Source organism: Sapajus apella, unplaced genomic scaffold, assembly GCF_009761245.1.
Source record: "Sapajus apella isolate SASKATOON/1434 unplaced genomic scaffold, GSC_monkey_1.0 scaffold37, whole genome shotgun sequence".
Taxonomy (NCBI): domain Eukaryota; kingdom Metazoa; phylum Chordata; class Mammalia; order Primates; family Cebidae; genus Sapajus; species Sapajus apella.
In genome coordinates, this window is record NW_022436977.1 from 17,548,827 (window position 1) to 17,564,466 (window position 15,640).

A 15,640-nucleotide genomic window follows, 5' to 3' on the forward strand; every position below is an offset into this window, starting at 1 on the left:
TGGGATACCATGCAGCCATAAAAAGGAATGAGATCATGTCCTTTGCAGGGACATGGATGAAGCTGGAAGTCATCATCCTCAGCAAACTAACACAGGAACAGAATACCAAACACCGTATGTTCTCACTCATTAGTAGGAGGTGAACACTGAGAACACATGGACACAGAGAGGGGAGCATCACACACCAGGGCCGGTTGGAAGGCAGGGGAGAGGGGAGGGAACTTAGAGGATGAGTCAATAGGTGCAGCAAACCACCATGGCACATGTATACCTATGTAACAAACCTGCCCGTTCTGCACATGTATCTAGTTTTTAAAATTTTTTTAGAAGAAATAAACAAAAATCAGGCTTCTTGATAGCAATACTAGAAATGCAAATTGTTAAAAGAAGGTACAATTTTACACTGGTTAAATTAGCTTCTTTTTTTTTTTTTAAAGATAATAATATGGTAAAATTTGGATGAAATCAATCTATTGCACATGGCAGGGTAAATTAGTATAACCATTTTAGAAAATAATTTGGCAATGTGTAACACACATGCTCCCATACACACAACACACACTTACAATACTAACCTTTGACTCAGTAATTTTATTTCTGGTGATTTACCCTTAGCAAATAATCTAAAGTAGGAAGGGAAAAAATGAAACTTATTAGAGGGAGGAGCTTTTTTATCATGGTGAACAAACTGGACACAGCTTAAAATTCTAAACATAGAGAAGTAGTTAAAAGTATATTACACCAGCCTCATGAAATATGATGCAATTATTCAGATAATAATAATGAAAACCAGTAATCTTCAGCTTATGATGCAATACTAGGAAGGGAAAAAAATCAGAATATGAAGTTGTATGTTCACTGATCACAACTTTATAAAACTGGAGATGTATATAGACAAACACTTGAAGGAAACAGCTAAAGAAAAATTTAAGTTATTTTAGATTTTCTCTTTTAAAAGCAATGCTTTATAAGTTTAACATTTAAAAAAGGGAGGATTGTAAGATGTTCCACTAAAAAGCATTAAGTTACCTTCTATCCAAATAAACAGCCCATTTTCTTAGTGAAGAGAGTTATTGTCTGTTGAATAAATCCAAGAACCAGTACTTGGGATATGATTTTTGAAATATGTAATTTATTCTAGACGATAACTTCCTAGAGAACAAGTCCTTGATCATGTTTTGTTTTATTTATACTGTGGATGTGCCCTAAGAAAACACTAAGGTAATTAAGAGATTTCAGCTAAATTAGTATATTATAATTTTCGCTCACTCTTTTCTTCTTATCTCCTACTTTTTCCTTTCTACCTCCTACTTTTTCCTTCCCAAGCTTCTGAAATATAAAGTGCTAAAATAAAATTAGCAACAGCAATTCCTATTTTTGGAGTGAACTTTAATCTGATTTTCACAAAGATCCATGCCAATTCAAAATCACCGCTGTTCTCCTGGTGCTGGTATTACAGGGATTGTCTTTTGTAATAAAAGTTAAGAATTACAGTCACACAGGAGAAAGAAAACCTGGCTTAAACTTCTCAGTGGTCAAATCTACACCAATAAAAGCAAATGAAAAACTGATTGCAATTGTGTACTTAGATATTTAAAGCCAAAAATATTTGTACTCCAGTTGTTCAAATACTGGCATTTAAGATCTTCCTCAACTCTAAAACATGCATGGGGCAGTGGAGAATGAAGACCTGGCTCATCCAAATTCCAAAGTCCCTCTTAAAGTCCTGTGTGTGTGGCAGCAGGGAGTAAGAACATTTTCTCTGCCAGCCTTCTTGCTCTTTGCTGGAGTCATCACCCTACATCACCAGGATCCAAATAAGCAACAAACTAAGCATTAAGTAAATTCCTATCTGAATATGTAGCAAAACAGTAAATCTGTATTTTTATAAACTAATTTCTACACACAAGACTTGTTCATATTTTACTTTGAAGATAATTAGCTGCTTGGAACACTGAATCTATTTCAAAATTTGGTCACATTGAGCATTTTTGTCAGTCATAAGATAATCATAGCTGATAAGGGTGATTCTGCAATCCTGCCTCTGTTAGGGCAACAAGAAGTCAGACTTCACTTATCTCTGTGGCTCTTTTCAAATCAGCCCACTTAATCCTAATACACATGTAAACATATTAGTCAGTCAACCATTAGGGGCTTGGGAGCTGAAATGTAAACTCCCTTCTTTCTTAGTAGACTTCTAAGCGAAACAGCCTACTGCTACACAATAAAACAGACCAACAGACTGAAGTCAGAATGTTCTCCACCAAAATTAAATTAAATTAAATACAATTACATTAAACTAAGTAAATAAATGAACCCCACAAACTGGATAACGAATTTTAAGGGGACCAAAGACTTACAGCTCTGGAAAGTAGAAAAGGTGATCATTCCCCCTCTCTCCCTCTGCCTTTTATACGCATCCTAAATCACTTGAGTTGTTTAAAAGAATCTGCATTAACACCTCTTGATCAGTGTCAAAGTAAAAATTGCTTAATAGTTAAGGGATGAAATGTGTAGAACTAAGTGTCATTGCTATGATCTTAATTGGCTTGATATTCTGACTTACACTGGAGTTGTTTGTGGCCTTTTACCATCATAGAAAATCTCCCCATCTCTTCAGGCCGATAGCAGGCTCACAAAGTGGAGAGACTAACTTAATGATGCAAATATTTAGGTGGGTGATTAGAGGCACTCTGAGCATTGAATTCTCCTGTGATCTCAAATCTGCTCAAGCAAATGATGGCTTCACGCAGAACTGAAGGTGTATCTAAAAATGATGATTTTGGAGTCTCAGTTAATTTAGAGTTGTTTTCTTTGAAATGCCTTTTATCATTTCCATTTGTCAGTGACCTTAAGCTGATGAAAAACAAGTGTATCTGAAGTCCGTGTCTGGTATTAAACAGCTATAACTTTTAATAAAGACTTTGTAGCAGTGCTTGCAGAGGTGCGAGCTGACTGAACTAGGAGGACTCTTGGTTCCCACACTGAATAAACACAGACTCACTGGGTTTAATGGTATGTCTTTCTTGCATCTTGTCTGGGTCTCTAGAGAATAGATATTTGGGCCAAGATGACTATACCGTAGTGCCTTCTCTAAAAGTTACTGTTGAAACGTCAGACTGGAGGGCTGCCCATCACTTTGTACCACATTGTGGGGTCTGTTTTGATTGGTTAGTATCCATGCCAGAGGGCTGGCAACATATTTTTGTTATAATCTCCCAACACGCAAAACTTCCTGGGCTGAAAATTAGAAAATCCTCAGTAATGCCAGTATTTGTATATTAGCGTTTTAACATCTTGGCTATAGATTTTTTTTTTTAAGTGTGGCAAAAGTACAGGAGTGAGTTAAGTCTCCTCTGGGAAATCAGCATAAAATCTATAGAAACGAAAGGATAGATCTAAATGAAATGAGCAGAATAATACCAGTGCTCAATCAGTTTGGTTTTATATTTTAAAAACCACCAAACTGCATAAAGGCCTAGGCTAGAAGTCAAAGATTTCAGCTATACAGCTCATCTATTTCAGGAAGAGTGCAAATTTCTGTTTTTATTTTGGTCCCATAATTCCCATAATCCCCATAATTTCTAGTTTTGAAAGTAGAATCACCACACTTACAATTCAAACCCAGGTCTGGCATTATTTTATCTATGTCTTATACTCCTGAGGTATCAAGATTACAGCCATGTTCCCAGAGACCATGTGTAGTCCACCTTAGTTCACAGCTGAGAAAACCAAGGACCAGAAATTAGGTAGTTTCCTGAGTATGTGTCACGGTGTGGACTCAAGACTCAGAGTCTGTGGCTCTTTCCAACTCACATCTGCTTACTCAGATCAATACAGAGTAAATGGCATTGGTGAAAAGGAGAAGTCAGGACCAGCTATGTGATTTGCAGGATCCAGTGTAAAATAAAAATGTGTTTCTCCTTGTTAAAAAAAAAATTTAAGAATTTCAAGATGGTAACAGCAGAACATTGCAAGCATGGGACCAAGTGCAGCTGCAGGTCACATACCCAGGAAACTGATGCTGCATGAAGTTGTTCCATGATTCACTGGACTTTGACGCTTTGAAGAGAAAGGGGAAGAAAAGTCCCGTGAGCACTGAAGATGCTCTAAAATTATCCATTGCATGGATAAATGAATGAATAAGTGAGTGAGTACAGGACTTAGAAGCATCTTAAAAATTACTACTAAGACTGAGAGTCAGGTTGAGCTAATCCAGTAAGTTACTATGAGTACTTTGTCCATTATTTAAGTTCCAAAATTCATCATCTGAAAATACTTCACAACATGATAAACCTTCCCACCCCACCACATACCAGTCACCAGAATCATGTTAAATACTGAGTGGCCACATGTACATGTGGTGCTGCTTCTGTGTTCTGATGGGCTCAATAAATGCCACCTGCTTACCAGAATTGTTCTGATATATTCTCTGTCTCTTTATGCTTTTAGAAATAGCCACCCAAATACTTTTGGTTGGGGTGAACAAATCCATGTACAAAATCCATAAGTCTTTCATATATGAATATTTCATATATTGCCAAACATCATTGATTTGAAAATAGTAAATGAAACCAAAACTATTACAACTTACTGAGTTTATGTCAGATACCATGCTAAGTGCCTTGCATATAGTCTTCCTGAAAATATAATAACATCCTTATTTGGCAGAAATATTATCCTAACTTCCCACTGAGGAAACCAGGCTCTGAGAGGTTAAGTGGCTGAGGCAGAATTTGAACTCAGGACTCTTTGGACTCACAAGGATGCATTGTTGAGAAGGAAAATTGTGCGGGCTGAATAGGGAGAGCAGCGAAACAAGGGTGATTGCTTTTCCTTAGGGAACAAGACTTGTATTCAATAAAGCCTAAGTGAAGTTTTACCTTGGTGAACAGAAATGCAACTATAAAACACTGAAAGTAGAAATTTCAGATATTGAAAATCTAGGTGGTTAATTTTTATAGCCTCTTGCAAAGAAACATCAGCTGTACAAAGAGAGGTAAAGGAGGAGCCTCTTCATCCGTATTTTATGATATCTCAGGACTGATTTATTGTATTATTGTACCAGGAAAAGAGGTTAAACAGGACATGGTGAAGGAGGACCTGGAGCCAGGCCAAAAGTTTCACTCAGGTAGTCTGTAATGTATTTCATTAAGTGATAAGAAAGATAAAAAAAAAAGTAGATACAGAATTTATCACGTAACAGAAACACTACAAAACTAACTTTAGAGCTTTAAGGGTTGTTTTTTTGAAGTAGGAACCATGAAAAAAATGTGAATTTATAATCATGAAATGTCTTACAGAATTGAAGAGAATCGAGTTAGCATTTGTGTCTCCACCTCTTATGAGATAAAAGTGCCTTCATAATTATGGCTTGTGTTTACTATGATGTGTCAAAGTGTTAATCTGGCAGGGGTATCTTATTTCTCATTTAAAAGAAGCTACAGAAAAAAAATATGGAAGCATACTGAAAGCAAAGTCATTTTATGAACCCATCCTACATTTTTATAGCATTTTCTTACAATGTCATGTCTTTTATTTTTTTAATTGCCTAATCAAATACAAATTCTCTTCCAAGTATGCAAAATTTTCAAATCATGCAGAAAAATATTGCTGGCTAAACACCAAACTTTGGATAGTGTGAGCACATTCACAAATATGTTTAATGTACACTGTGTGTAGGTAATATGTATAAATAACAATGTATAGTACTCTGTAACAAAATGCTGATTTTGTTTATGTATCCACTGGTAAGCCAATCTCTCCCATTTGGGTCAACTGAGGTGGTCCATTACTCTGCCCAAGACTGCTTTAGGCTTCAGATATGAGCAGGTGATATGATGCTATCCAATGAGACCCAGGGGAACTCTGCTACTAGGAAAGGTTTCCTGGGAGAGTTTGTCTCTTCATCTGTTGGATTCTCATCTGGAATGTACCAGTCTGATTAGGAGCAGAAAGGAGCTAGCAAAGGAGAAGGTTAATAGGCTGAGAATGGCAGAGAAGAAACATGGAAAACACTTGAGTCTTTGATAACTGTTTAGCCAAAGAATTAGCTAACCTTGGGGCAACCACATTTCAGGACTTCTTACTATGTGATTTAATAAGATCTTAACTGTTGAAGCAATTTTAAATTAGGTTTCCTCTTACTTGTAGTCCAAAGCATACTAACAATGGAAAACCCAACATGACTGAGCACCTTATTGTGTTCTAGGAGCTGTGATGGTCAGTTTCCATGCATTATATTTAACTGATTTCACATCTCTTTAAGAATATTTTCTCCATTTTACAGAAAACGAAACTAAGACTCAGAGGTCTAGTGAGACACCCAATTTCTCATGTCTGTTAAGCAAACAGGATGAGTTTCCAACCTACATCTGTCTGACTTTGAAGGCTATCATTTGAAATCTCTGCAGAGGCACATGCCTTTATGTGGTGAGTTATATTTTTACATATGTCTACATTTACATACACCTATGTGTAGTGTGGGCATATGTACATACTTACATATACATATATGTGTAGTGAAGGCGGTATCTATAGTAGCATAATTATTTACCATATATTTTGAATCTTTGATGGAGTGTTAAAGATAGCAAGAATAATTGAGGGAATAGGCAACAAAATAAATCAAATTGCAAGAACTGGGTAAAGTAATAATTACCAAGCTTCTTTATGCATTGGGAGTTACTTATCTGCCTTCCCCATGGATCTCTTCTTGCAGCTAGCTGGGACATCACTTCAAATGACATCTGCATTAAGTACTTATCAACCTGTACAAAGACCATGCTCAATGAGGGCTACCATACACTTTCCCTTTTTCATAGAACACTTTGCTAATTTATAAAGGCATTCTCTTTCTCTTTGACCTTGGATGCAGGCCTACAAATTTCTGTAACACAAGCTGCAACAGCCACTACCAGTAAGTCAAGTTTGGCTCTCTACTTTGAAACTCATTTGCCCTCTCAGTTCTACACATTCAATTGGTGGTGGGGGATGGGGGGGCGGCTCTTTGTGGATATAACTGAAAATTACAGGGAAATTGAGCAACGGTAACACATCAACTCCTGAGAGCTGAATAAGGTGCAATTACTGCTAACTGAAAATATTATCTATGTATTTCTGAAAATTGAGTCTAAAAACTACATTAGCAGCAATGAAGTTTAAGTGATCCCAAAAGAAAAGGGCAAAGTGTTATAAAATGTAAATGGCCATAATAAATTTGACAAGTTGGGCTATCTGTATGTCTGTCTCTTTTCACAGAGAGCTACATGCATGTTCATGAAGTAGATTCATATTTTCTAAAATCAGCATGTTATTTGATTGTACTGACTAGATAATTAAAATAGGAAGATAAACATGACATTAATGGATCTTACTGCCAGAAAGAACTCTGGAGGTCACATAGACTCTCTCCTGCCCATAACCACCTCTGTTCTAAGGAGAAAACTAAGGCTAGCAAGGCCAGTCCTTGTCCACAGACAATCTGGTTGTCTAACAGTTCAGCTAGGCTGTGTTTCTCCAGACTTCCAGCTCTGTGTTCCTCCTCTGTTTTCAAATTGCTCTGACAGCCTTTTCAGTAATGAGCACACATTTTGAACTTTAAAATTACATTAAACCTCAGAGGTTAGCTAAGTGTGTGGTGAAGAGAGGAGTGGGACATGGGTAAGAGAGTGAGGAAGGGATCTCTGATAACTTTCTACAGTTCTTTGGAAACCTAGCAGAATACAGGCTCCTGATTGTCTGACTGCCCTCTGTGGGTATCAATCTTCACAGGCTGGAGATGGTCTTGGTCATCAGTGGATGCAGTGGGGTGATTTTACCTGATGAACCCCATCCAATCGGCCAAGAGGCAGTGCCAGAGCCAGAAAACGATGGCCCAGCTGCCCCTGATATTCTTCTTTAACTACCCATTGCTGAGCTAGTAGTTCCATTAAAACACATTTCTATAGACCTCCACAGTTGTCCCTTGGCCCCAGATTTCTCCTTGTTCCTTCAGTTATCCAGTGAAAGACAAATGGATTCAGGGATCCCTGTAAATCTGGTTAATCGGATAAATAATATACACCCTCAGAAGAAAGAAATAAATGACTACACGTCGTATGCTTAGTACAAAGCAGGATTTCAAGATCAGGAAGTCAATGTTTCTGTTGTTACTTCTATGATGATTATATTTACAAGTCCCTAGTGGATTACTGTAAAAGCAACAGGGCTTTCCTGACCATTCATGTTCTATGATTTTATTGTTTCCTTTACTGATTAAATTGAAGGGTTACTGGTGAGTAGTTGAGACGGTGGACTTTTAAGTGACAGCCTTGGGTGTGAATTCTGACTCTGGCTGCATGCTTCTACCAAGGTGTACTTCACTGTGGGAGGAGGAATAACGTCCACACCCCTCAAAGATGTCCATGTCCTAATCCCTGAGGGTGAATACGCTGCCTTAGATGGCAAGAGGGATCTATAATTAAGTAATGGATATTAAAATAGGGAGGTTATCCTGGATTATCTGAGTGGTCCCATGCTAACCACAAGGATCCTTTAAAGATGGAAGAGAAAGGCAGCAGAGTCAGAGAAGGAGAAGTGACTATGGAAGAAGTCTCAGTCACAGGATCGCTGACTTTGAAGATGGAGGAAAGGGGTCACATGTGCAGAAATGAAGACAGCTTGAGAAGCTGGAAAAGGCAAGGCCACATTCTCTCCTGGAGCCGCTATCCAGATTTTAGTTCAGGGAAACCCGTTTCACACTTCTGACCTCCTGAACTAACTTCATATATTTGTGTAGTTTTAGGCCAATGTGTTTGTGGAAATTTGTTACAATGGTGACTGGAAACTAAGTGATGCTCCTTGAGCATCTGTGTCCTCATCTATAAAATGGGAGTAAAAAAGCATGTGTCCCAAAAGGCTGATATGAGCATTATATGAGACAATGTAAATAAAATGTCTGCACTTGGCACAGATTAAGAACTCAATAAATGTTTGCTGTCATTATGTTTATGATGTCACCACACAAAGTATGAATTTATAGATAGCTGATTATAATAAAGTGATTCCATAAAGCATATTTCATTATATCATAATAATATTTTTCACTGGAGCAGCACCTATCTGGTTTTTATGAAGCACTTCCATCCATATTGACTTATTCAATGCTCACTGTAATTGTGGAGGATCAGTAAAGCATCTACAGGAGGAGAAACTGAGTCTGCAAGGGGAGAGTACTTTCCCTAGGTAACTTAGAAGCTCATTTCGTTGGCCAGGGCTGGAGTACAGGGCATTTGCTTCCAAATACAGTGTGCTCCCAGCTTCAATGTGGGCTTATAGAAATACACACATACGGTACATAGAATCTTAATATGAAACAAAAATGATAAAGCCAAATGATGATGGGGGTTGTTCATCGCAACCCAAACCATTTCCCTTATGATCTCAGCCAGCGGAGCATTCTGCTGGGCCTCCAGTTCTTCCAAGCACGGCTTGAGCACTCTCTCTAATGCATCTAGTCAATTGTGCAAAGCACAAGGGAAAAAAATTCCATCCTGACCACAGCAGGCAATCACCTTATGCCCTGAAGCATGAAGTTTGATTACCCTTATCTCAGTTTATCATTAAATCAAAAACTGTTGCTATGAACACTGGCCCAGGACTTCATTTATGAAAAGATATAGGCCAGTCAGCAGAAATAAGTGACTGTCCTTTTTCTTTCAGAATTTCTGCTCACTGTAAAGATCTTTTGCAAACTGGAAAAAAAAAGCCTCTTCAGCTCGCACACATTTTATTACTTTCTTTAGTCTTTCATGAGCTAGCAGGGATGTCTTTGGCTCATAATCATTCTCCTCGCCATAGGCAAGAGGTCTTAGATCTACTACTGAGTGGCCTGCCAACATCAGCCCTGAGGTCTAGCACCTTGCTTAGATGGGAATCTGCATTTTAGCAAGATGCCAGACAATCTGTAGGCACATTGATGTTTGAGGAGGTCTGGCTACACTAGAGCACCATTTCTCAAAATGTGGTGAAGGGACAATGGGCATGAAGTTACCTGAAGCGTTCCTTAAAAATGCAGACTGCTGGACTTCATTCCAGATACAGCAAAACAGACCCATTGGTGTCAGGAATCTGCATTTTAACCCTATGTGATTGTGATAAACTTTAAAGTCTGAAGACTACTGGTTGATATCAAAGATGTGGGTAATGACGGAGATGGTCTGGAGTGTGCTTAAATTTTTATGGCATCATTCAGACTTTTAAAAGCCCTGGGGCCATCAGTATGGAAGATGTGCTAACTATTGATGTTTTGTCCTTCAACAGAACGGACAGTGGAAGCCAGATTTTTGACACTACAATTCTGAAACAGCTGACATTGGGGTTACAGATCTTCAAAAAGGTGCCAAGGTCTAGGGTAAATCTCCAGCCCACTGGACCCCTCCTGCCAAATTCCCCTTTCCAGTTTGGCTGAACGTATGGCAAGTGTAGTGAATGGGAGTTCAGGGTGGCTACTGCGGGGCTGGCTTCAAGGTACATATATCAGTTAAAGAGACAGGATAAAATCACATGGGAGAAGACAGCACAGTACAAGGGCTAAAAGCATAGGCTCTGGAGCCAGACTGCACTTTATTTTTATTTAACAGACACTGATATATTTATAGCACTCACTACATGCCAAGCACTATTATAAGTGCTGTTCAAATATTAATCCATCTGTGTCTCACAACACCCCAGAAGGTGGGTACTACCAGCATCATCCACCTTTTATAAGGTGAAAATGAGACCAGAGAGGTGAAGTAATTTGTTCAAGATCACACAGCTTATCAGTCACACTCCAAGACTCACACCCCCTAACAAGCTGACTCCAAGAGTTCATGTTCTGATTCATACTGCCTATCATGAATCCAAATTCCCTGATTCTACTTGTCACTCGCAGTTTGACCCTAGGAAAATGATTTAATCACCTATCACTCAGTTTCTTCCTACACAAAATGAGAATATTACTAATAATATGACCACGTCAAAGAATATTGATCAAATGATTTAATACATATTCTTACAAGTGTATCAGGCACACAGTAAGCACTCAGTATATGCTGGCTCTTAGCTAGCTATTAGTCCTGTACTCCCAGAGGTAGAGTGAAGATTAAATTAGATAACATATTTGACGTGCTAGGCGCTGTGCCATGGCACATGGTAAGCACACAGTAAGTGCTAGCTGTTATTTTAGTCTACTTGAACCAGGCCAGTTTATTTTAGATCCTGTCTGAAGGCAAGTGTGCTCTGTGCAGGGAGAGGCAGCTTGCCCTTTACTTCGACAAGCAACTGGGTGCTAGCCAGACCAATTACTAAACTAAACAGGTTCTCTGCTTTATGTCACTGGAATATTCCTGAAAAGTTCCCAATACTGAATTTGTCTATGCTTAATCCTTTTTCCCTATTGACCTATTTTATAATTTCTGATTGATCTTTAATTGGCAGTGATTCTTCAGACTTAAGATTTGTCTCTAAGACAGTCTGTCACATAACTATTAACTTGTAACAGACTTAAATATACCATGGAAAACTGAACCACTGGAGCAATTCTTGGCAAAGCAATTGACTTTATCATTCCCTAACGTAACTGTTTTCATTTCATTTTTCCTTTATTATCTGTTTTAATAAGCATACTTATACTACACAGAGTTTCTGGTCTTTCCTTTCATGAAGCTTATTACCGCCACTATTAAACTTAACCGTGGATTGATTATAATTTACGTTAACCAAAGGGTTAATGATGGCTTAGAAAACTTAATGTCCAAACAGGTTATCTTTGATTGGGGGTTTGGGTATGGTAGGAGGAAGGGAGAGGGTGAGGGAATTGGGAAGGTGGAGGGTTGGGGGCTGTTAGTGGCAGGTGAGTTTATCTGGAAGATTCAGGCCCCCAAAGGGGTGCTGATTCCCCCAGGAACCTTAAAATGAGATTTTCCAAAAGGAAGTATTAAAAATGTTCCAAATCATTTCCCCTTTCTCTATTGGGAAATGGTTGTCATAGCTCCAACCTCATTCCTTTCAGTTTACCAGCCATGATAAGCTGTATCTGCAATGTAATAAAAGGTTAAACTCAATTAGCACATTTATTAAAACATTTGCTGCGTATCTACTATGCGTCACTCCCTCTGCTAACTTACAGCGGTGAGCAGTCAATATAGCCTCAAAGAACCTGCAGTCTAAGCAGCACCTGGAGTCCAACTTGTATGAGCATGGTTTTAATACGTGTCTATCCTCTCTTCCACTTCCTATCTTCACATTCCCTCTCTCCCCTCCAAAAACCCGCATATATATATGCAACATATTCTTTATTATAGAGTCTACGTCTAGAGTCTTTTCAAGTTTAAGAAAAAGATGAAGCCAGTGAAGCAACAGCCTTCCAGTTTGGTTCTGCTAAACAACTCTATGAGAGGAACTCGATGCTGGGTAATTTGAGGCAAATCATCTTATTTCTTGCGATGTTCATGTGTATCACTGAACCAGTTGGCAGCTGATGTGTGGGTTTTAGTCCTGATCACGGAGCAATCTACTGAATTGCCACAAGATTGATCCCATTCATTCTGATGGCTTAAGCTGCAGGGCCATCTGCCGAATGGCTAAGTATAGTAGACCAGAGACGCTCAATAAATATTTGTGGATTGCATAGCAAACTGCCTCTTCACACCTGGATTGCAAGTCTGTCATAGGTAAGGGCTTAAATATGGACAACTGACCCTCGCTCCCACCGCACCCCTGGGCCTTTGACTAAGCTGTTCTCTATGCCTGGAATGTCCTCCCTCTCAACACCTCCCCCACCACCCCTCACTGTCCACCTGTCCAAATCCTACCTAGTTCAAGAACCAGCTCAAATATCAGCGACTGCACAGAGCCTTGCCTGACCACCGTGGCCAGAAATAATCTCTCACTCTTCTCAATTTCCCTAAGTCTGTGTATATCTTTTCTGGCACTTAAAACACACACCATTTCAGCTATTTGTACACCTTGTTTTTCCTACAGCACTCAGTAAGATCCCGGAGCTCTGGAGCTGAGCCCTCTCCAGCTCTGTGCTCACTTGTACAGAGTAGACCAGGGGTAAAAGTTAACTGAATGAACAAATGTTAGTGCCAGCAATGGCAGGAACAACTGCAACATTCTTTATTCCTTCTTCTGCCTTTTCTCCTTCTGTAGCTTTTAAAAATATCTTTATTTGATCCATCAATTACCCAGAGGAGGCCTAAGGACTTACTGATAAATAAAGACAACTCTGTAAACCAAAACAGCTTGCAAAGACCCTTATGATAACAAGTGAGGTGTAGGCCAATGGAGGGGGAATCTCAGTCCTTGGTTTGCTGACAGCCTGCTTCTGGGGAGTGGAAGTGTTATTTTCTCAAAGAGCTTCGTCTGCTGTAGTTCTTACGTGCCAGTTCCTCAGCTGAGTAGAAACTCCTGACGTTATTTTTAAGTACAGACTCCAATAATAGGCTAAGTAATTGTAGATCTTCCAGAGGGCTTATTATATATGTACCAACATATTGGGCTTTAAAAACCCATATTCCTTCCTATAAATATATGTTGAGAACCTTACATTTCAGTACTATGTGTAGTGGTCATGCATATTTCCCTTTTTGTTTCCTCTTATAGAGATCTTGAATAAAAAAGAAAAAAAAATGCTGATGCATGAGAGAGAATTTCTCAACAATGTGTCTGATTACTTACATGGGTTAAAAGATTTTCTCTCCATCATAACTATGAAAAATGTATGGTACAATCTAATGCAGAGTCTAACTTCAGTAACACACTTTCCATCCTGGTGCCACTAATGCTTGAACAGCTGCAGCTCTCACTGTCTTTGCTGATGGGGCCCATAAATACTCCTGGGAAATGGGACAAAGATACGTAATGGATCTTCACCTGCCAAGATCAGGGAAATGAATGTCAATCGCACGCGGACGCAGAAGCACTTTTTGGTGGAGAGTGATGAATATTGCCATTTGTCCTATGCCACTGTAATCTTGGACAGGAAAGCCTAACATGGAGAAAAATGGTGGGAGAGGATACTGTTCTAGGATGCTTGAGAAGAGCACAAAAGAATTATATGGCCAACAGGAATAAAAAAATGAAAGTAAAGTATAACAATATGAGTTAGTTTAGAAAAAAAGATTGATTTAAGAGCATATCCACACTGTACATATAATTTCATTCAGTATGCAATTTCCCCCTAAATCATGACTTTTTCATTGAAAAACAAATGTCAGAAAGATTCGGTAGTCAGAAAATTGCACAGTGGTCTTTGTTCCTGGAGGCAATCAAGCGCAGTGGTAAAAAAGTGAGCTGAGGCCAGGCATGGTGGCTCACTCCTGTAATCTCAGCACTTTGGGAGGCCAAGGTAGGCAGATCACCTGCGGTTGGGAGTTTGAGACCAGCCTGACCACGTGGAGAAACCCTGTCTCTACTAAAAATACACAATTAGCCAGGCATGGTGTGGCATGCCTGTAATTCCAACTACTCGGGAGGCAGAGGAAGGAGAATCACTTGAACCGGGGAGGCAAAGGTCATGGTGAACTGAGATCGTACCTCCAGCCTGGGCAACAAGAACGAAACTCTGTCTCAAAAAAACAAAAAAAGCAGGCTGAGATGTTGGGACGCCTGGGTTCAAATCCTGCCCCCACCACCTTTCCATTGTGTGTCCTTGTGAAAATGACAGCTCCTTGGCACCTCAGTTTGTTTCCCAATAAAGCAGCGATAATAACAGAATTCATCTTACAGAGCTGTTTGAGGGTTACATGATATAATCAATATAAAGATCTTAGTATGGTGCCTAGAATTGAGTCAGCTAACATTAAGCGTTAAGTATTGTGGTTGCTGCTGTTTTCTCCTCTTCTTCCTCCACCTCCATCATCATCACCATCATCATCATCCTCCTCCAGATGTTTTGTGGCTGATTTCACTAGTGAATGTTGAAGAAAGACTACATGCTAACTCACACCAAAACATGAAGCACTATCCCCTTTATACATCAATCTCCAAAAATTGGATTCCTAATTATGAAAAGTTTAAACATTCAAACAAAAAAGCTTGGCAACATAATCTAACAGATGTATCCATCTAATTCACGTTATTCTTGCTTGAACAAGCAGTGGCTACGATAATAGATATCTTATTGAGTAAAAAAAAGAAAACCAAACAAAAAAATGCAATAGAAAGCATTGGGTACTAGTAGACATGGGCCTTGTATTTAGGCATGTCGCATGTTCTTTGTGAAGAAGGATGTAGCAATAACATGCTCAGTTCACCAAAACTCTACATAGGTCTTTTTCTATCTTCAATCATTTGGGATCATGGGCTAAAGGCTACTTCATTCCTTTCTTCCCTTTTTCAAGTAGTCTAAGTTCTGAAGGTGTAAGATGAGTGGGATCTGAATGACTCCTTCTCGTGCTGTGATTCTGGTGGTTTGATCTTACCAAGCCTCAAGAGTCTTTCCTGTGATGGAATAAGGTTGGGGCAAGCCCCCTTTTAAATAGAACATGCCATTGCAAGGTGGCAAGGCCTTTCAGCAGGGGTGACCCCAGAACTGGATGAGGGGCCTGGGACAGGTTGCCAAACAATGAAAACATCCCGTTCTGGGTGTTAACTTTAGCTACCACAGCCAGAC

The 15,640-nt window shown here is 39.2% G+C and overlaps 1 protein-coding gene across 12 annotated transcripts in view; it reads right to left on the bottom strand.

Moving 5' to 3' along the window:
• SEMA6D (semaphorin 6D) overlaps positions 1-15,640 on the bottom strand; it is a 552,663-nt gene that overhangs the window by 35,283 nt on the left and 501,740 nt on the right. The window contains exon 1 of one of the 12 annotated variants that reach the window (XM_032297544.1): positions 576-14,391. The exons of the other annotated variants lie outside the window; for them this stretch is intronic. The gene's annotated coding sequence lies outside the window, so the exon portion shown is untranslated. Of the gene's footprint in view, positions 1-575; positions 14,392-15,640 lie in introns of those variants that run through there. 12 annotated transcript variants of the gene reach the window in all.